Source organism: Hyla sarda, chromosome 1 (assembly GCF_029499605.1).
Source record: "Hyla sarda isolate aHylSar1 chromosome 1, aHylSar1.hap1, whole genome shotgun sequence".
Lineage (NCBI taxonomy): Eukaryota > Metazoa > Chordata > Amphibia > Anura > Hylidae > Hyla > Hyla sarda.
In genome coordinates, this window is record NC_079189.1 from 580615988 (window position 1) to 580637265 (window position 21278).

A 21278-nucleotide genomic window follows, 5' to 3' on the forward strand; every position below is an offset into this window, starting at 1 on the left:
GGCATAAGGCTATCCTTCATATAAGATAGGGATAGGTATAAGGCTATCCTTCATATAAGATAGAAAACTCTAAGAGAGCAGCACTCCTAGGGTCAATGCAGTGATGATAGGGTGCGTTCAGTTGCTGCAGATCCCGGTTACGAATCCCTCCAAATAGAAAACGAAAACCCAGGTCAGGTGATAGGGTGGCTTTTGTCTCTACATACTCGGAAGCATCACAAAAAATAACGAATATATTGAGGAAGCAATGGAATATCCTGAGGGATGGGCATGACTGCATCTCTGAGTTTGAGAACCCACCCCTGATGTCATATAGAAGGGGGTGCAATCTTAAGGATAAACTTGTCAAGAGTGACATAGCTCTGGTGAAATCTCAACAAACTTACTTTTCTGGGGCCAGTAAAGGCTCTTTCCCCTGTCGCTCTTGCATCAACTGCTTATATATGCAGAAGGGTAATGAGTTTACACATCCAGAGACGGACCACCAAAAATACAGAAAAAATTATGCACAAATAAACAGAGAATAGAAGAAAGTTAACAAAATCTTTATTAAAGTGTATCATTGATTAAAAAACAATAGTACAAATACATAATAAAAACAAGGCACCGAAAAAGACTACAGATGGGTAGGTGAGGACTGGAACTAAGTATAGAGAGGTAATAAATATAAATATGAGGTCAAAGGGCAATAAGAGTAAATATCAGAAGTGAAGATGCACCAAATTGCTGCTGAACGCAATAGTGGAATTGAGATCTTTGCCTGACGTGGTTATTAAACCATCAGACAAAGGTGGCAATATTGTTTTATGGCCAACATTCATGTACGAAAGGGAAGCATTAAAACAACTGTGTGATCCCAATTGCTATCGCAGGCTAACTTTTAACCCCACCACTAAATTTCAGATGGAACTAAAGACGATCTTGACTACAGCCCAATCAAGAGGGGTCATCACCAACAAACAAGTTGAGTATCTACAAGTGTCTAATCCCACGGTGGCAACATTTTACTTACTCCCTAAAATTCATAAAAATCCTAATACACCACCTGGGAGACCAATAGTCTCTGGTCGTAATAACATGTGTGAAAAAATTTGTAAACTAATTGATCATGTTTTACGACAGATGGTGGTTGTGCTTCCATCTTATCTCAAAGACACAACTGATGCTCTCAGGCGTCTCGAAGGGATTCATTTGGATGAAGACATGATGATAGTCACCTGTGATGTTGAATCACTGTACACCTCCATACGTCATGAAGATGGCATTCGAGCAGTTCGATCCTCTTTTCTCATGTCAGACTTGGATCCAGAAACGGGTGAGTTTGTCACTGAGTTACTTTTCTTTGCACTCACCCACAACTACTTCTTCTTCCGTCAAACGTTATATCTGCAAACCCAAGGGACCGCTATGGGGTCTGCTTGCGCGCCCTCATATGCGAACCTCTTTCTGGGAGCATGGGAGAGAGAGATCTTTATGACCCACCCCTGCCCACAGGTCGACAAGGTCCAACTGTGGGCAAGATATATAGATGATGTCATCATGATCTGGAAGGGATCGCAAGAAGACTTGGAAATGTTCATAAATGAATTGAACAATAACAATCTAAACATCAAATTGACGTTTAAGTGTGGTAGAATAGGAATGGAATTTTTAGATATTCTTTTCCATGTGGATGACGAAGGCTTCTTACATTCCAATTTGTATAGGAAACCGACATCGACAAATGCATTGTTACATGCCAACTCTTCACATCCCATGAAATTGATTCGAAGCATCCCTATTGGTCAGTTCCTTCGGGCTCGCAGAATCTGTTCATCCATGGAAGCATTTGAGACACAGGCGAAGGATCTTAGCCAACGATTTCGCGAATGAGGTTACGATGAAGCGTGTATCAAGAGAGCATACAAACGTGCCAAATACTCGGACAGACACTCCTTATTACAACAGAAACGATCACGCATCGACGACAACCAGGTGAGATTTATCACAAAATATAATTCACAATCAGGACATATACGCCAGATTTTGTCGAAATATTGGGATATACTTACTGTGGATCCTGTTCTTAGATTATACCTGAAATCACACCCGTCCATCACATACAAAAGAGCACCTAATCTTAGAGATGCTCTGGTTCAAAGCCACTATGGGGGCAAGAAACCTCAAAAAATATTTGGATCACGTGGCCCGAAATGGGAATGTAAACCATGTGGTTCATGTGTGGCATGTTGCAATGTAGTGGTGGACACACAATTCTGTGACTAGAAAAAAACTAGAGAATACAAGATCACACATACTATCTCATGCAATACGGTTGGCGTTATATACCATGCTACCTGCCCTTTTGGTTTGATTTATATAGGTCTCACCACAAGGGAATTTAAGAAGAGGATTCGTGAACATGTTTTGGGCATCCGGTCAGCTAAAGATGAAGAAGATGAAACTGCATTGACTACAATACCTCCTCATTTTAAGTCTCTTCACTCCTGCGATCCTTCTGGTCTTCAATTCCGAGGTATTGATCGAATCTTCCCTGGCCAACGTGGAGGGAATTGGAAAAAATTACTGGCCCAAAGGGAGGTTTTTTTGGATTTTTAAATTAAAAACCATCTATCCCCTGGGGCTTAATGACTCGCTTAGTTTTTCCCCCTTTTTGTTATTCCCTTTTTTCCTCAGTCATACCCGGAATGCCTCTTATGAGGTAGTTTCGATCCCATTGCCCTCATTCGTCTCCTATCTGTAGTGGGGTTCCTTGACGCTAAATCATTTTCCTCACCCTGATATGTCCTCTCTTTTTCTGTTGTGACCGTCCTAGGTTAGGCTCTCACAATGCTTTTATTCTTGGTTTTTAATCTAAGTTTTATAACTAGTTCTTATTTTGCTTTTCTCTTTTTCTTTTTCTCTCCTTTGCAGAGTCGTCTCCTGCGCCTTTGAGCCACCTTCGAGCCTTCTCCCATGAATCTATCTGTTATGTAGTATGCACTAGCACCTTATATTGCCCACATAGCCGTTCAGCCGCTTAACCCTTGTAGAATATCATACTTATGCATAATCTAATTTTGTATTGATCCGCATCCTGTCTACTCCTTCCTTATTTACCGTTCCCCATGCTTTTAGTCATCCGCCTGCCCATCCAAGTATTGCCAGACCCCTTTTTTATTTTCATTTCCTTTTTTCTCCTGTTGTATTTTTTATCATATGTTTACCTGGCTATCACAATGTATGTTTACCATGCATTAATATTTTTATTATTTGTTACATATATATATACACATATAGATTTCTATATTTTTCTATACATCAATTTTTGATACATTTTTATAATGTATTTATTATATTCTTGCACTTGCACCTTTATTTCATGTTTCACTCACCAGTATCTCAGTGTGTCTTACATACACTTATATATACACACATGTCTGTTTTTCACATACTAATTAATATTACACTTACTCACTTTCAGCAACTTTCCATTAGTAATCTCCATTCTTGGATATTTGCATCTTTTATTAGGTCTATTTATTCCTTACTATTATCTAAGGTTAATTCGTATATTTTACATTTACCGTACATTTATTCACTATTCACACATATATACTATTATTCTAAATATAAAACACAATAATAATATGTATTAAATTAAATTACATTTTTTTTTTAAATTTTATTTATTTTTTTATTTTTTTTTAACTATATTTCATTCATTATTTATTTATTCACTATTTGTTAATTATTTAATAAATTTTTTAAATGAATTAATTTATCTATTTATTTAGGTAGCATTCATTCACTTATGTTTTTAACTCTCTCTATCTTACCCACTGCATGATTATTATTTGGGTGCATTAGGTTACCTTTCATGTTCACGTTTGGTTTGCTGTGTTTCACTTTTTATTTTATTTTTCACTCACTCACTCCCGTTCCCTTCTCTCACTTCACTCATGCTCACACTTACCTCTTTCTTGATTTTATTTTATTTTATTTATTTTGATCACGTGGTACACTTATCACATGCCTTTACTTCCTTTTCCCTCTGCGCCTGCGCGCTTTCTCTTCAATTTTCGCTTGCGCCGTTTGATCCGGACTGCGCCTGCGTTCTCCTGCGTGGGAGCCCGGTCATGTGGTTGATGTACCACATGACCGTACCCGATTTGCGGCAGAACTCAGTGCGCCTGCGCACGCGTTCTCAAAGCCCGGTCACGTGATCACATTGATCATGTGACTCGGCTCTTCACCGGAAGCACGCCGACGGCGTCCCGGATATGTGAGTTCTGGCGGACACCAGCTCCAGGCAAACCCGGAACATCATTGGATACAGCCAGGTCTTATGGGCGGTGATATCTTTTAAGATGTATTGATTTTTGGAAATTTATGTCAATCTAAATGTGATGAGATGTAATTGGCTGTGATGCGGCATATTAGGCCGGTGAGAAGGTAGGATAGCCACACCCCCTGAGGAAGCCATTTAGTGGTGAAACGATCGTTGGGGTTGGTAGGTAAGGTCTGGCATACTTGTTCCCTCTGGTCCTTGGGTCTGATCCCTTTGTTTATTTTCTCCTTGCCCTCGTGCTTGCGTTCAGCAGCAATTTGGTGCGTCTTCACTTCTGATATTTACTCTTATTGCCCTTTGACCTCATATTTATATTTATTACCTCTCTATACTTAGTTCCAGTCCTCACCTACCCATCTGTAGTCTTTTTCGGTGCCTTGTTTTTATTATGTATTTGTACTATTGTTTTTTAATCAATGATACACTTTAATAAAGATTTTGTTAACTTTCTTCTATTCTCTGTTTATTTGTGCATAATTTTTTCTGTATTTTTGGTGGTGCTTCTATCATGCACATTACTTACCTCTTGGAGGTATAGTCTCTTATGTAGGTGTCTACATCCAGAGACGGGAAAGAGATATAAACTGAAATACTATGTGACATGTACAACGGATCATGTGATATAGGTCCTCTGGTGCCCCTGCCATCTTTTGTATGTAGGGGAAACTACTTTGTATGCCAAAAAGAGGATTAATCAACATAGGTACACGATACGCAAAGGACGTTCAGATCTACCAGTACCTAAACACTTTCTTGAAGCAGGACACTCTGAGAAGAAACCAAAGTTTATGTTGTTAGACCACATCCCCAGATCCAAGAAGGGAGGTAATCAAATTGCTATTCTTAAAAAAAGAGAGCTCTGGTGGATATATGAACTTAATTCATTAAAGCCACATGGGCTGAATGTGGATTTCAAAATCACCCATGATATATGTAATGCATGAATCCTGTTACATCGATTTTGCGTTATGATGAAGATTTCTCTTGTGTAAACATGATTTTAACATTTCTTTTTTATTTGTTATAGGCTGGAGGACACGGGCAACACCGGTAACAGAAATGGCGACAGACATGTAACCAAGAAAAATTTTTCCTGGAAGGGGATGGACGGCTGCAACCACATGCTAATTTACAATTGTGCCACATTATAACAAGGACTATGTTCACTTCTCCTGGATCCTGTTCTGTGCCACTTGTTGCCTAGGGCAACCGCCAACGCTGGTGGGACCAGAGGCAGACAGGGAAAGGTTAACGGGGCGGGCAGCGAGACCCGCAGCAACCCCGTTTGACCTATGGGCTAGAAGAACAGGTGGAGATTGCTGTGATCTGTTTGCCCTACATAAAGATGGCTGCGGTGGAACCAATAGCTTCAAGGCTCCTGCGCAGGCAGAAGCTTATACGTAACCTAGCAACAACCAGCGGATGTTTTAGCAGCAACGTCATCTCCGCTTCCAGAACGAACGCTGACAGGATCGGCGTTCTGTCGACATAACACATGGCTTTTGTTTACATGCTGTCTCCTGGATCGATCTGGTGAGTGCCCGTGCCCCCGCCCAGACAATCAAGAATGCGCACCTGCACATGGACACGTATACACTTGTTTTTATATACATATATTGTTTTAGATAGTTTTTAACTATTTGACACTTTAGCGTCCCGATATGGGAGGCCTTAAGGACACGCTTACTGCACTTTGATCATTATTTATTATGTTTGATGAACTGTCTTTATTGTATTTTGTAATATGACGTCACTAATTGATTGGCCCTGCGCGGCCATATATACCCACCAGTTTGCACATTGTATTGCTTGGTAATGGCTAGGTGAGCTAGCCGAAACGTCGCCACCTTCACGTTTGTGTGAATAAAGACCCTTTTTTCTGCAACATATGGGAGTGCGGTTGCCTTTCGTTTTCTTCATATAAGATAGGGATAGACATAAGGCTATCCTTCATATAAAATAGGTATAGGTATAAGGCAATCCTTCATTTATGATAGGGATAGGCATAAGACTATGCTTCAAATAAGATAGGGATAGGCATAAGGCAATCCTTCATATAAGATAGGGATAGGCATTAGACTATCCTTCATATAAGATAGGGATAGGTATAAGGCTATCTTTCATATAAGATAGGGGTGGTCATAAGGCTATCCTTCATATAAGATAGGGATAGGTATAAGGCTATCCTTCATATAAGATAGGGATAGGCATAAGGATATCCTTCATATAAGATAGAGATAGGTATAAGGCTATCCTTCATATAAGATAGAGATGGGCAAAAGGCTATTCTTCATATAAGATAGGGATAGGCATAAGGATATCCTTCATATAAGATAGAGATAGGTATAAGGCTATCCTTCATATAAGATAGAGATAGGCATAAGGCTATTCTTCATATAAGATAGGGATGGGCATGAGGTTATCCTTCATATAAGATAAGGAAAGGTGTAAGGCTTTCCTTCATAAACACCAATATAGAAAGAAAAGCTGTAGCAGACTGACGTAACAAATAATGACAACTTTATTGTTAAAAAGACATGATTTTAAAAAAAACATATTAACAAAGAGGAATGGCAGCTGAAACAGAGGACATCTCCTGAATAAAGTACATAATGATGCCAAAAATGGCAATTGCCACACTCTATGTTGCTACTAAGTCGTACTAAGGCGAAAGAGCTCGCCGAAACGCGTCACTTGTGATCCCCGTTTGGTGTCCCTGTGTTCTTCTACAATAAAACGGCTTCCTTGCTTTGGACCTGCAGTGCTGGACTTTCCTTTTCTTGTCAGTTTGCATTTGTACGTGGAGTCCACACGTTTCCCCGCACTGGGACGAGGAGTGGTGAGCTGGACACTGTGAGAGTGTGTGGTATACAGTAAGGTGGGTATATACAGGTTGCACACAACACGTAATATAAATGCGCCAGTACGAATGGATACAGACAATGCTATGCTGAGAGCGCAAGTAAATTTCAGGTATTAAACAATCTATCCAAAGTGGATTAGTGTAAAATGCGCAGCCAGGAGACGTCCACCCCTACGACTGTTTCGGACAGGAGTCCACTCCCGGAAGATGGACTCCTGTCCGAAACGGTCGTAGGGGTGGACGTCTCCTGGCTGCGCATTTTACATTGTATGTGTGGGTATTTCTGCAGTGTGCACCTTTTGTACTAATGCACTTTGGATAGGTTGTTTAAAGGGGTACTCCGGTGGAAAACTTTTTTTTTTTTTTTTTTAAATAAATTTTTTAAATCAACTGGTGCCAGAAAGTTAAACAGATTTGTAAATTACTTCGATTAAAAATCTTAATCCTTCCAGTACTTATTAGCTGTTGAATACTACAGGGGGAATTATTTTCTTTTGGAACACAGTGCTCTCTGCTGAATCATGAGCACTGTGCTCTCTGCTGACATCTCTGTCCATTTTAGGAACTGTCCAGAGCAGCATATGTTTGCTATGGGGATTTTCTCCTACTCTGGATAGTTCTTAAAATGGACAGAGATGTCAGCAGAAAGCACTGTAGTCATGATGTCAGCAGAGAGCTCTGTGTTCCAAAAAGAAAATAATTTCCTATGTAGTCTTCAGCAGCTAATAATTACTGGAGGGATTAAGATTTTTTTAATAGAAGTAATTTATAAATCTAGAAACAGACTATTTGGGATTGTGCAGCTCACAAAAAATTAGTCGAGGCTAAATGGAGTAGTACTTACACCTCAAAAAGTACAAACATTTTTAAAGAAATAAGAAAAAAGGGGGTACCATAAGCCTCCAGACTAATACCAGATATACTGGTACATGATGACTAAATTAGATAGATCATATTAATGATGAGAAAAAAAAATATTTTTTAAATTTATGCAATAAAAAACTATTTATTATAAAAATAATATTAATAACAGCGTCCTTGCACAGGGCCCTTGTGGGGGGGTAAATATAAACCATACAATAAAAATGCAATAAAATGTAGTTAAACGCTAAGTATTACTTCTAATAGGAAAGGGTCATTACACTAAGTACCCTGAAAGGCATCTAGAGAAAACTACCGCAATAATACCGCAACTCTACTGCATTATTTGACAATCCCTGAAGGACCGCTATCCACGACTATACAGACGCCCGTTCTTCAATCACCTAATCCAGCATTCCACCTTGCCGGTCTCTCTTCCATTCTTACCTGGCTGACGTCAGACGCCGAGGTTTCCTCCACGAGGCTGTTTCCATCTCCGGAGTAACTCCATCTATCTCCGAGACCAGCGGCTCTTCTAAGGCCTATGGCAGGCAGGCCAGCACTTCTACACAGCCTCGGGTCTGCATACCATCTACCTCCCGGACATCTAGCATTCAGCTGCATCTTCTACGATCTTCTATGAACTGCCTTTCCATCATAAGCTGGTAACTATAAATGGTGATCTGTTGTGCAAATTTGGACATTTATCAAATATCTATGCAGACTTTAACATACAATCACGGATTGTGAACTTTGCCGGTCCTTCCCCCCCCCCCCCTCGAATGAATGAATGAATTATCAGCCGCAGCATGATGTCCCCACATCGGGGAACCAATCATATGTGACCCGCGAGCGCTGTTCTGCTTCTCTCCCCCCAATGAATTATCAGCCAAGCGCTGTTCTGCTTCCCCCCCCCCCCCATTTATCAGCCAAGCGCTGCGGTGTCCCCCACATCGGGGAACTAATCCTATGTGACCCGCGAGCGCTGCTTCTCTGTACTGTACTATCCTGTGCCGGGGCTGCAAAAATAAACAAAATAAACTTTAACTTACCTTCTTACGTTTCCGCGTTGCTCCGGAACTGGCCTCACGGTCCCTCCGCTGCTCTTGCTGCTTCCTGGGGATGGGAATGTCACAGAGCCATCAGCCTATCACTTGTCGCTGCAATGTCCCGCCTTGGCCAGTGATAGGCTGAGCGCATTAATAATTCTCCAATCCCCTTCTGGGAGGGAAAACCCCCCTTCCGGGGAACAATACCCTAACTAATAACCCAATTAAAAATTAACTTTTATTCTTGTTTATTAAAAGATCATAGAAAATGTGAAAATTAAATGTAGTGATTTAAAACTTTCAGGAAATTCAGCGTGTCTTATATTAAATGCCCACTAGGTGGTGCTGCACATTAGTTGTGGAGCTATCCTATTCCTCACTATGCTGGGTCTCTACCACTGCATAGTAGCTCCACACTCTGACACAGGCTGTATTCCTGACACAGGCTGTTTTCGGCCGTATGCGGTTTCCCGACCGCAGGCAAAAACATGGTCGACCACGTTTTTGCCTGCGGTCGGGAAACCGCATACGGCCGAAAACGAAGCAGACCGGAGGCTGCGGTTCACTCCGGTCGGCTCATAGACATACATTAAATACGGTTCCCGAATACGACTGAGTGCGGGCGCCGTGATTAAGCCCCGCCCCCCTCCTCCCAACCATATACGGGAGCCGTATTTAACAAAACGTGGTGTGAACCCAGCCTTAGTCTGATCTTTTTCCAATACTCTTCCTTCCAATAAATAATTAGTTATGTCTTATATGACCATTCTCCAGGGTATCACCGTATTCTTTTTATTAATTATTCTTGTGTAATTCTTTCATATATATATATATATATATATATATATATATATAATACATTTTATATTATATTTTATATTTTTTTGTTTTTTACCCCTATTTATATATTTATTAGTCTATCATAACCTTATTTTTTCAGGTTATTAGATCTGTGTATTTATCGGTTACCATTCCCTCCCATCGTATGCCCGCCCCCTTAATCCTTATTTTTTTATTTTTTTTATTTTTGTTTACTATCTTATTCTCAACATATGTGTGTGTACGTATAGGCTTGCCCCAACAACCACAATATTATTTTATTTTTATCCTTGTCAATATAAATTTCTCGGATTATTTTATTTTGTTTTAATTCCAGATCTCATTCCTCTCACATCCCTACAGTACTCTCTTCCATCCATGGTAAGTATTTAATATCTCTAGGATCACTCCCAGTGGGAGAGAGGAGGGGAATCAGGGGGGGGGGGGGGAAGGGGAGGTTTTGGGGGGGGGGGGGGGGGATATGCAACCAGGATATGTATTATATTATTACGATATCTACTCGGATTTACTGATCATAGCTCATTCTACTCTCAGATTATACTGGGATTTAAATCTTCCTGTATTATAGTCTCCTCATCTTCTGTAGGGGGCTACCGACTTTCCGGCGATATAACCTGTATTTGCCAGTGTCGCTGAAAATTTTCACAATTTCCCAATTGATTTCTTATATTAGTTTATTTCTCAATATGTATACATCTAACTACAGGCTCTTTACTTTTTAAGTTCCTTTTCCTCAAGAAAGGGTGTCCTTCATTTAGACCTCTGGGATTTTTACTGTTGAGGCGATAAATCCATTTTGCTTCTTCTTTAAGCAATATCTAGTTTATATCTCCTTTTCTTGGGCCGATTTCATATTTCTCTAGGCCCCAGAATTTGATGTCATCCAACCTATTTCCATGTTTAGTTCTCATGTGCCTTGCTATAGGGGTATCTGTCCCTGTCCTGATTGTGCTGATGTGTTTGCTTATTCGTTTTCTCAGTTCTTGTTTGGTTTTCCCCACGTACAATTTAGGGCATGTGCATTTCGCCACGTAGATCACATTACGGGTACTGCAATTTATGAACTTTCTGATGTCATATTTTCTTCCATCTTGTGGGTTGGTGAAGTCTTTCGTCTTTGTCATAAACTTGCATGCGGCACAATGCCCACATGGGTACGATCCTTTTGGGGGATCTGGTAGCCATGTACCTGATTTTTGCTCTGTTCCTCCTTCTTTATGATGGCTGTGGACAAGAAGGTCTCGTAAATTCTTTCCTCGCCTGTAAGTTATACTTGGCCTTTCCGTTAATATTTCATTCAGGTCCGAATCAGACTTTAAAATCCTCCAATATTTGGTCAAAATGGTCCTTCCTTTAGAGGCATAGGCATCATATGTGCCTATGCATCTAATGGTCTGTTTCGCCATTGGTCCTCTTTTTGGTCCCAATAGTGTCGCCCGGTCACTTCTTTTCGCCCTATTATAGGCTTTCCTCATGCATCTCTTGGGATACCCTCTTGCGGCAAATCTCTCCATCAGATTATTACTTTCCTTTTGGAAGGTTCCTTCCTCGGAACAATTACGCTTGGCCCGTAGGTACCGACCTACTGGTATGCTTCGTCTCAGGGTTTCAGGGTGCCAACTCTCCCAATGTAAAAAGCTATTGGTCGAAGTTGGCTTCCTGTATATATCTGTTTGGATCCGCTGATTCTCATCTATATAGATGGTCAGGTCCAGAAAGTTTATTCTGCGTCCTCCAACTTCTGCCGTGAATTTCATGCCAATACTGTTATTGTTTAGTTTCTCTACAAATTCCCCAAACAAAAACCCATCACCATCCCAAAAAATTTAAACATCATCTATATATCTTCCCCAGAAAAGAATTTGCTCCATGTATTGTGAAAAAACATCACTAAAAACAATTGTGATTTCCCACCACCCTAAGAACAAATTAGCAAAAGACGGTGCACAGGCTGTCCCCATGGCGGGGCCCCTCACCTGCCGGTAGAGGGCACTGCCAAAGAGAAAGTAATTATGTGTTAAAATAAATTCAGTGTAAAAACAAATTGATTATGTTGGTGAAAGTGTATACTTCGTGTGGAAAGGAACGTGTTTACCGCAGTGATCCCCAAGTCGTGTGCTATATTGCTGTAGAGACTCTCTACATCAAGACTCGTTAACAAAGGGTTCCTATTTACTGTTAAATCATTTATTTTGAGAACTGTGTCCTTTGTGTCCTTTAAATGTGAAGGGAGGGAAGATACAAAAGGCGTAAGAATTTTGTGCACATATAAACTTATTTTCTCCGTTAGATTATTATTTCCGGAAACGATCGGACGGCCTTTCACTGGGTTTGTTGGTTTGTGTGTATAAAATAAGTTTATATGTGGACAAAATTCTTACCCCTTTTGTATCTTCCCTCCCTTCACATTTAAAGGACACAAAGGACACAGTTCTCAAAATAAATGATTTAACAGTAAATAGGAACACTTTGTTAATGAGTCTTGATGTAGAGAGTCTCTACAGCAATATAGCACACGACTTGGGGATCACAGCGGTAAACACGTTCCTTTCCACACGAAGTATATACTTTCACAAACGTAATCAATTTGTTTTGACACTCTTGGAATTTATTTTAACACATAATTACTTTCTCTTTGGCGGTGCCCTCTACTGGCAGGTGAGGGGCACCGCCATGGGGACAGCCTGTGCACCGTCTTTTGCTAATTTGTTTTTAGGGTGGTGGGAAAGCACGATTGTTTTTAGTGATGTTTTTTCACAATACACGGAGCACATTCTTTTTTTGGGAAGATATATAGATGATGTTTTAATTTTTTGGGATGGTGATGGGTTTTTGTTTGGGGAATTTGTAGAGAAACTAAACAATAACAGTATTGGCATGAATTTCATGGCGGAGGTTGGAGGACGCAGCATAAACTTTCTGGACCTGACCATCTATTTAGATGAGAATCAGCGGATCCAAACGGATATATACAGGAAGCCAACTTCGACCAATAGCTTTTTGCATTGGGAGAGTTGGCACCCTGAAACCCTGAGACGAAGCATACCAGTAGGTCAGTACCTACAGGCCAAGCGTAATTGTTCCGAGGATGGGACCTTCCAAAAGGAAAGTAATAATCTGATGGAGAGATTTGCCGCAAAAGGGTATCCCAAGAGATGCATGAGGAAAGCCTATAATAGGGCGAAAAGAAGGGACCGGGCGACACTATTGGGACCAAAAAGAGGACCAATGGCGAAACAGACCATTAGATGCATAGGCACATATAATGCTTATGCCTCTAAAGTAAGGACCATTTTGACCAAATATTGGAGGATTTTAAAGTCTGATTCGGACCTGAATGAAATATTAACGGAAAGGCCAAGTATAACTTACAGGCGAGAAAAGAATTTACGAGACCTTCTTGTCCACAGCCATCATAAAGAAGGAGGAACAGAGCAAAAATCAGGTACATGGCTACCAGATCCCCCAAAAGGATCGTACCCATGTGGGCATTGTGCCGCATGAAAATTTATGACAAAGACGAAAGATTTCACCAACCCACAAGATGGAAGAAAATATGACATCAGAAAGTTCATAAATTGCTGTACCCGTAATGTGATCTACATGGCGAAATGCACATGCCCTAAATTGTACGTGGGGAAAACCAAACAAGAACTGAGAAAACGAATAAGCAAACACATCAGCACAATCAGGACAGGGACAGATACCCCTATAGCGAGGCACATGAGAACTAAACAAGGAAATAGGTTGGATGACATCAAATTCTGGGGCCTAGAGAAATATGAAATCGGCCCAAGAAAAGGAGATATAAACTAGATATTGCTTAAAGAAGAAGCAAAATGGATTTATCGCCTCAACAGTAAAAATCCCGGAGGTCTAAATGAAGGATTTTCCTTTACACCCTTTCTTGAGGAAAAGGAACTAAAAAAGTAAAGAGCCTGTAGTTAGATGCATACATATTGAGAAATAAACTAATATAAGAAAACAATTGGGAAATTGTGAAAATTTTCAGCGACACTGGCAAATACAGGTTATATCGCCGGAAGGACGGTAGCCCCCTACAGAAGATGAGGAGACTATAATACAGGAAGATTTAAGTCCCAGTATAGTCTGAGAGTAGAATGAGCTATGATCAGTAAATCCGAGTAGATATCGTAATAATATAATACATATCCCGGTTGCATATGACCCCCCACCCCCAAACCCCCCCCCCAGACATCCCTAGCCCCCCAACCCCCCCCCCCCCCCCCCCGCATGCGCGCACTGACCAGCAAAGGAACTTGCATTCTACTAGACGGAGCTTGTGGTCCACGGAGAGTAGGAGTGAGAACGGCGCAAGCGTGGGAATAAGAGCGTGCGCAGTAGTTAGATGAAGAGGCCCGATGCCTCGACATCAATGGGCATGCGCGAAGCATGCGGCCGGATGTTACGGAACACCAAACCATAGCCTGATTGGATCAGCCCTTCACCGGCGCTTCGGAAGTGATGCGCCGATGTAAGGTTATAAAAGACATTGTCAGCACGCTGAACGCCATATTAGGCAGCTCTCTGAAGAAGTTTGTTCACAAACAAAAGGTTAGAGCAGATTCTACACATTTTAGACAGGAATACAGCCTGTGTCAGAGTGTGGAGCTACTATGCAGTGGTAGAGACCCAGCATAGTGAGGAATAGGATAGCTCCACAACTAATGTGCAGCACCACCTAGTGGGCATTTAATATAAGACACGCTGTATTTCCTGAAAGTTTTAAATCACTACATTTAATTTTCACATTTTCTATAATCTTTTAATTAACAAGAATAAAAGTTCATTTTTAATTGGGTTATTAGTAAGGGTATTGTTCCCCGGAAGGGGGTTTTTCCCTCCCAGAAGGGGATTGGAGAATTATTTAGTATAACCCATAACCCAATGGGTTTTGTTAGGCTGAGCGCATTGTCATGTAAGGAGCCGGCCGGCTCCTTACATGACAGTGTGCTCAGCCTATCACCGGTCGAGGCGGGACATCACCGCTGCCAGTGATACGCTGACGGCTCTGTGACGTTCCCATCCCCAGGAAGGAGCATGAGGCTCGCATTGCTGGACCGTGAGTCCGGTACTGGAGAAATGGGGGAACGTAGGAAGGTGAGTTAAAGTTTATTTTGTTTATTTTTGAGGCCCGGGCACAGGATAATACAGTACAGCGCAGCGGCTGATAATTATTTGGGAGAGGTGGGAGAGAAGCAGCGCTCGCAGGTCACATATGATTAGTTCCCCGATGTGGGGGACAGCACAGCGCTGGGCTGATAAACTGGGGGGGGGGAGAGAAGCAGCCCCCACGGGTCACATGATGGGGGGAGAGAAGCAGCACCCAGGGGTCACATGATTGGGGGAGAGAGAAGCAGCACCCACGGGTCACATGATGGGGGGGGATTTCCGTGAAATACCGTGGAACCGCCATAATTTACAAAAATACAGTGATACACATTTTTGGTCATACCGCCCAGCTCTAATTTATAGGCTTTCCTTCATATAAGATTGGGCCAGGGACTATTTATAGTATTTAGGATGTTGGGCAGACTAGATGGGCCGAATGGTTCTTATCTGCTGATACATTCTAAAAAATGTGTCAGCAGATGTTTAAAAAGAATACTCAATGGACATAACTTGTTAATAGACAATGTATTAGGATGTTTTCTCCAAGTAAACTTCATAAAATCTATAAGGTTATAAGGTTAGAAGTGGAGAGATATCAACCTACCTGCCTGGCCCAGAACTCCTAAGACCATCAACATCATCCAGACCACCATCTTCTCAATGGGGGAGATTTATCAAAACCTGTCCAGAGGAAAAGTTGCTGAGTTGCCCATAGCAACCAATCAGATTGCTTCTTTCATTTCTCAGAGGCCTTTTCAAAAATAAAAGAAGCAATCTGATTGGTTGCTATGGGCAACTCAGCAACTTTTTCTCTAGACAAGTTTTGATAAATCTCCCCCAATGTCCTTTGAAACTAATCTAAGAAGTATTCAGGATGTATCGTATCAAGTTCTCATGTAGTTTCCACCTGGACTTGAATATTTATTAACTAAATTTAAGCTGATAAGATCTGTCAGTTTCCTCCATGTGGCTTTGAAGAGCTTTAGAATAAAGAGGAACAATCTAACAAATTTCTCACGAATTTGTTTTGGAGGACGTATTTGTATTCTGCTGCACTTTGAGTCTCACAAATGAAGTATCCTTCACTATGTTCAGTCCAGTGGACTCATTCCACAGTATATGTTGGCATTTCTTCCCCTACTGATCCACCACATCTCCTGTTTGCCTATGTCCAGTCCTTCAATCTTCTCTCTCTCCTTTCAGGGTGGGGTACCAGGGCAAGGTTTTTTCTTATTTCTCATCCCCCATTACAGCATCATATTATTGTTTAACCCCTTAAGGACAACTGACGTAAATGTACGTCCTGATGAGCTGGGACTTAGTGCGCCAGGACATACGTTAACATCCTGTACATGACGCAAGCACAGGAATGGTACACGCATCATGCAAGGCAGGGACCTGCCAGTTATGGCGGACATCAGCCATCATGCTGATCTATGCCATTAACCCCTTAGATGCCGTGATCAATACAGATCACAGCATATGCGGCACTTTGAATGGATGATCGGATCACCCATGGCACTACAGCGGGAATCTGATCATCCAACATGGAAGCCGGAGGTCCCCGTACCTACTCCGGTGATCATCTTGGATCTTCTTCTCTGGTCTGACATCGAGCAGATCAAAGAAGAAGACCACCGCTAATACTGATCAGTGCTCTGCCTATGTATAGCACTGAACAGTATTAGCAATCTCAAGATTGCTTTAAAAATTCCCCTATTGGGGACATAAAAATTGCAAAATAAAAAAACATTTAAAAAAATGTGAAAAAAAACCTCCCCCAATAAAAGTGTCAATTGCCCCTTTTTCTCATTTTACCCCAAAAAGAAAAAAAATGATAAACACATTTGGCTTTGCCACGTGCGCAAATGTCTGAACTATGAAAATGTATGTAAATTATCCTGCAATGTAAATGATCCCATAAGGTGAACTGCATTAACGTAAAAAAAAACTTATGAAGTAATTAATGTCTCAGGAAGACAATAGAAAAGAAAACATGGGGGCACTCACGATACTTCATTCAGTGCAGGCTTCTTTATTCAGGTGATGAAGGAGCACATGTTCCGGCAGGGTGCCAGACCTGAGGAAGTGCTGGGATCGGCACGAAATAGCTATCCTCCCATACGCTCGCTCCTGGCGCCCCGCCAGAACATGTGTTCCTTCGTCACCTGAATAAAGAAGCCTGCACTGAATGAAGTACTGTGAGTGCCCCCCGTGTTTTCTTTTCTATTGTCTTGTTGAGATTGCCTTTTCTCTATATGGGTTGTGCACCGGTCGAAGTTCATGGTTGCATAAGTTGCTACCGTATCGCTGCACCAGCTGAGTAAGCCCTTAAATACTTAAATTATTTTCACAAGATTTACTGTGGGCCACCTATACAAAGTGGCGCATTGTGCTCCAGTTGGGTTTAAACAAGCCATTAACAGAAAAAGTATAATATAACAACATTTTTTTTTTCATGTGGTTAATTACATAATGGTCTTACCAGTACTGCAATTCCCAACAGCAGGGTGCAGATATGAAGAATCAAGCCTCAAAGCCACACTGAACTATGTATGTTAAGAAACCTACTTTCTCCCCAAATGTTGTACTTCTCCTTTCTTCTGTTCTTCTGCTTCCAGGTTAGAGCTACCCATAGATTGTCTACAGGCCTGACTTTTTAGCAGTATCTCCCATAAGTGAGTCCACCCCTCACATTATATACACAGTATCTCCCATAAGTGAGTCCACCCCTCACATTATATATACAGTATCTCCCACAAGTGAGTCCACCCCTCACATTATATACACAGTATCTCCCATAAATGAGTCCACCCCTCACATTATATACAGTATCTCCCATAAGTGAGTCCACCCCTCACATTATATACAGTATCTCCCATAAGTGAGTCCACCCCTCACATTATATATACAGTATCTCCCATAAGTGAGTCCACCCCTCACATTATATATACAGTATCTCCCATAAGTGACTCCACCCCTCATATTATATATACAGTATCTCCCATAAGTGAGTCCGCCCCTCATATTATATATACAGTATCTCCCATAAGTGAGTCCACCCCTCACATCATATATACAGTATCTCCCATAAGTGAGTTCACTCCTCATATACAGTATCTCCCATAAGTGAGTCCACCCCTCACATTATATACAGTATCTCCCATAAGTGAGTCCACCCCTCACATTATATATACAATATCTCCCATAAGTGAGTCCACCCCTCACATTATATATACAGTATCTCCCATAAGTGAGTCCACCCCTCACATTATATATACAGTATCTCCCATATGTGAGTCCACCCCTCCCATTATATATACAATATCTCCCATAAATGAGTCCACCCCTCACATTAAATATACAGTATCTCCCATAAGTGAGTCCACCCCTCACATTATATATACAATATCTCCCATAAGTGAATCCACTCCTCATATACAGTATCTCCCATAAGTGAGTCCACCCCTCACATTATATACAGTATCTCCCATAAGTGAGTCCACCCCTCACATTATATATACAATATCTCCCATAAGTGAGTCCACCCCTCACATTATATATACAGTATCTCCCATAAGTGAGTCCACCCCTCACATTATATATACAGTATCTCCCATATGTGAGTCCACCCCTCCCATTATATATACAATATCTCCCATAAATGAGTCAACCCCTCACATTAAATATACAGTATCTCCCATAAGTGAGTCCACCCCTCACATTATATATACAATATCTCCCATAAGTGAATCCACTCCTCATATACAGTATCTCCCATAAGTGAGTCCACCCCTCACATAATATATACAGTATCTCCCATAAGTGAATCCACTCCTCATATACAGTATCTCCCATAAGTGAGTCCACCCCTCACATTATATACAGTATAGCCCATAAGTGAGTCCACCCCTCCCATTATATATACAGTATCTCCCATAAGTTAGTCCACCCCTCACATTATATATACAGCATCTCCCATATATGAGTCCACCCTTCACATCATATATACAGTATCTCCCATAAGTGAGTCCACCCCTCACATTATATACAGTATCTCCCATAAGTGAGTCCACCCCTCACATCATATATACAGTATCTCCCATAAGTGAGTCCACTCCTCATATACAGTATCTCCCATAAGTGAGTCCACCCCTCACATTATATACAGTATAGCCCATGAGTGAGTCCACCCCTCACATTATATATACAGTATCTCCCATAAGTGAGTCCACCCCTCACATTAGATATACAGTATCTCCCATAAGTGAGTCCACCCCTTACATTATATATACAGTATCTCCCATAAGTGAGTCCACCCCTCACATTAGATATACAGTATCTCCCATAAGTGAGTCCACCCCTTACATTATATATACAGTATCTCCCATAAGTGAGTCCACCCCTCACATTATATATACAGTATCTCCCATAAGTGAGTCCACCCCTCACATTAGATATACAGTATCTCCCATAAGTGAGTCCACCCCTCACATTATATACAGTATCTCCCATAAGTGAGTCCACCCCTCACATTATATACAGTATCTCCCATAAGTGGGTCCACCGCTCACATTATATACAGTATCTCCCATAAGTGAGTCCACCCCTCACATTTTATATACAATATCGCCCATATGTGAGTCCACCCCTCACATTATATACAGTATCTCCCATAAGTGAGTCCACCCCTCACATTATATATACAGTATCTCCCATAAGTGAGTCCACCCCTCACATTTTATATACAATATCTCCCATAAGTGGGTCCACCCCCCACATTGTATATACAGTATCTCCCATAAGTGATTCCACCCCTCACATTATTTATGTACAGTATCTCCCATAAGTGAGTCCACCCCTCACATTATATATACAGTATCTCCCATAAGTGAGTCCACCCCTCACATTATATATACAGTATCTCCCATAAGTGAGTCTACCCCTCACGTTATATACAGCATCTCCCATAAGTGAGTCCACCCCTCACATTATACATACAGTATCTCCAATAAGTGAGTCCACCCCTCACATTATACTTACAGTATCTCCCATAAGTAAGTCCACCCCTCACATTTTATATATATATATATATAAATATATATATATATATATATATATATATGTAGTGATGGTGCCATGGTGGTGTTAGGAGAAATACCTGCTGTGATGCCAGGGCACCGTTATCCTATACATGGTCCGAGGTTGGGATCAGCTTCTCCTGGGCCAGACACAATGAGTAAATAAACACATCGATGTCAGGTTACGGATAACTGTCTATACTGAGCTAGGTGCAGATGGAATTAGTGGAGTGCAGCGTATCCCCTTGGGAGCCCTGTTGCCTGGCTGGGACTTGTGATGTGTCGTGCCGAGATGAATTTAAAAAAAAAACATTTTTTAAATCGACTGGTGCCAGAAAGTTGAACAGATTTGTAAATTACTTCTATTTAAAAATCTTAACCCTTCCAGTACTTATCAGCTGCCGTATATTACAGAGGAAGTTCTTTTTGAACTTCCTTTCTGTCAGACTACAAGTGCTCTCTGCTGATACTGTCTGCTGTCCATGTCAGGAACTTTTAAGAGTAGGATATGTTTGCTATGGGGATTTGCTCCTACTCTGGACTGTCATGTCTGTGTTCACACACAGCTACTGGATTTGCTTGTGGGTGAACAGTTTTATGTTCCCTGGCCAGGGAATAGTTAAAAGCATTTGGCTTACTAGCCAATAGCTCCTAGTGTGTGTACTTAAGATCAGCTCTGTCTAGACTCAGTGCTGTTGATTGAGATTATTTCATCAAGACTTGTTAACATGCTGGACATGCTGCTTTGGAGCTTTTGTTGAAACACTCTTTATTTGAGCTTTTAATCTATTATTTTGCTTTAGCATGCACTTAGCATTTTCTGGTTTTAGCCATGGTTAGGTGGCATGCTTATAGTAGATTTTAATCTGTGTTTGTATAGTTGGTTTTAGGATTTGTATATCCTTTCTGCTATGTATCTGTCCAGACTGTGTTTGCTCTTGTATCTGTTTTCTGTGTTATCGCTCCATGGGGACATTCCTCTGTCTACTGGAGGCTCTAATCTAGATATCCCTGTTACCTGTGCATAGTGGCTTCATGTATACTGGAGGTTTTCTGAAGGGATTGCAAATATTCCTGTCTTGTGTTTAGTGTGAACTGTGTTCTATAATTATATCCTGTTG

The 21278-nt window shown here is 41.1% G+C and overlaps 1 protein-coding gene across 2 annotated transcripts in view; it reads left to right on the forward strand.

The window, feature by feature from the left end:
* Window positions 1-8589: 8589 nt before the first annotated feature.
* LOC130311939 (serum amyloid P-component-like) overlaps window positions 8590-21278 on the forward strand; it is a 90382-nt gene continuing 77693 nt past the window's right edge. The window contains exons 1-2 of one of the 2 annotated variants that reach the window (XM_056552551.1): window positions 8590-8719; window positions 10260-10303. The gene's annotated coding sequence lies outside the window, so the exon portion shown is untranslated. Of the gene's footprint in view, window positions 8720-10259; window positions 10304-15049; window positions 15065-21278 lie in introns of those variants that run through there. The other variant, XM_056552552.1, reaches the window with a different exon arrangement.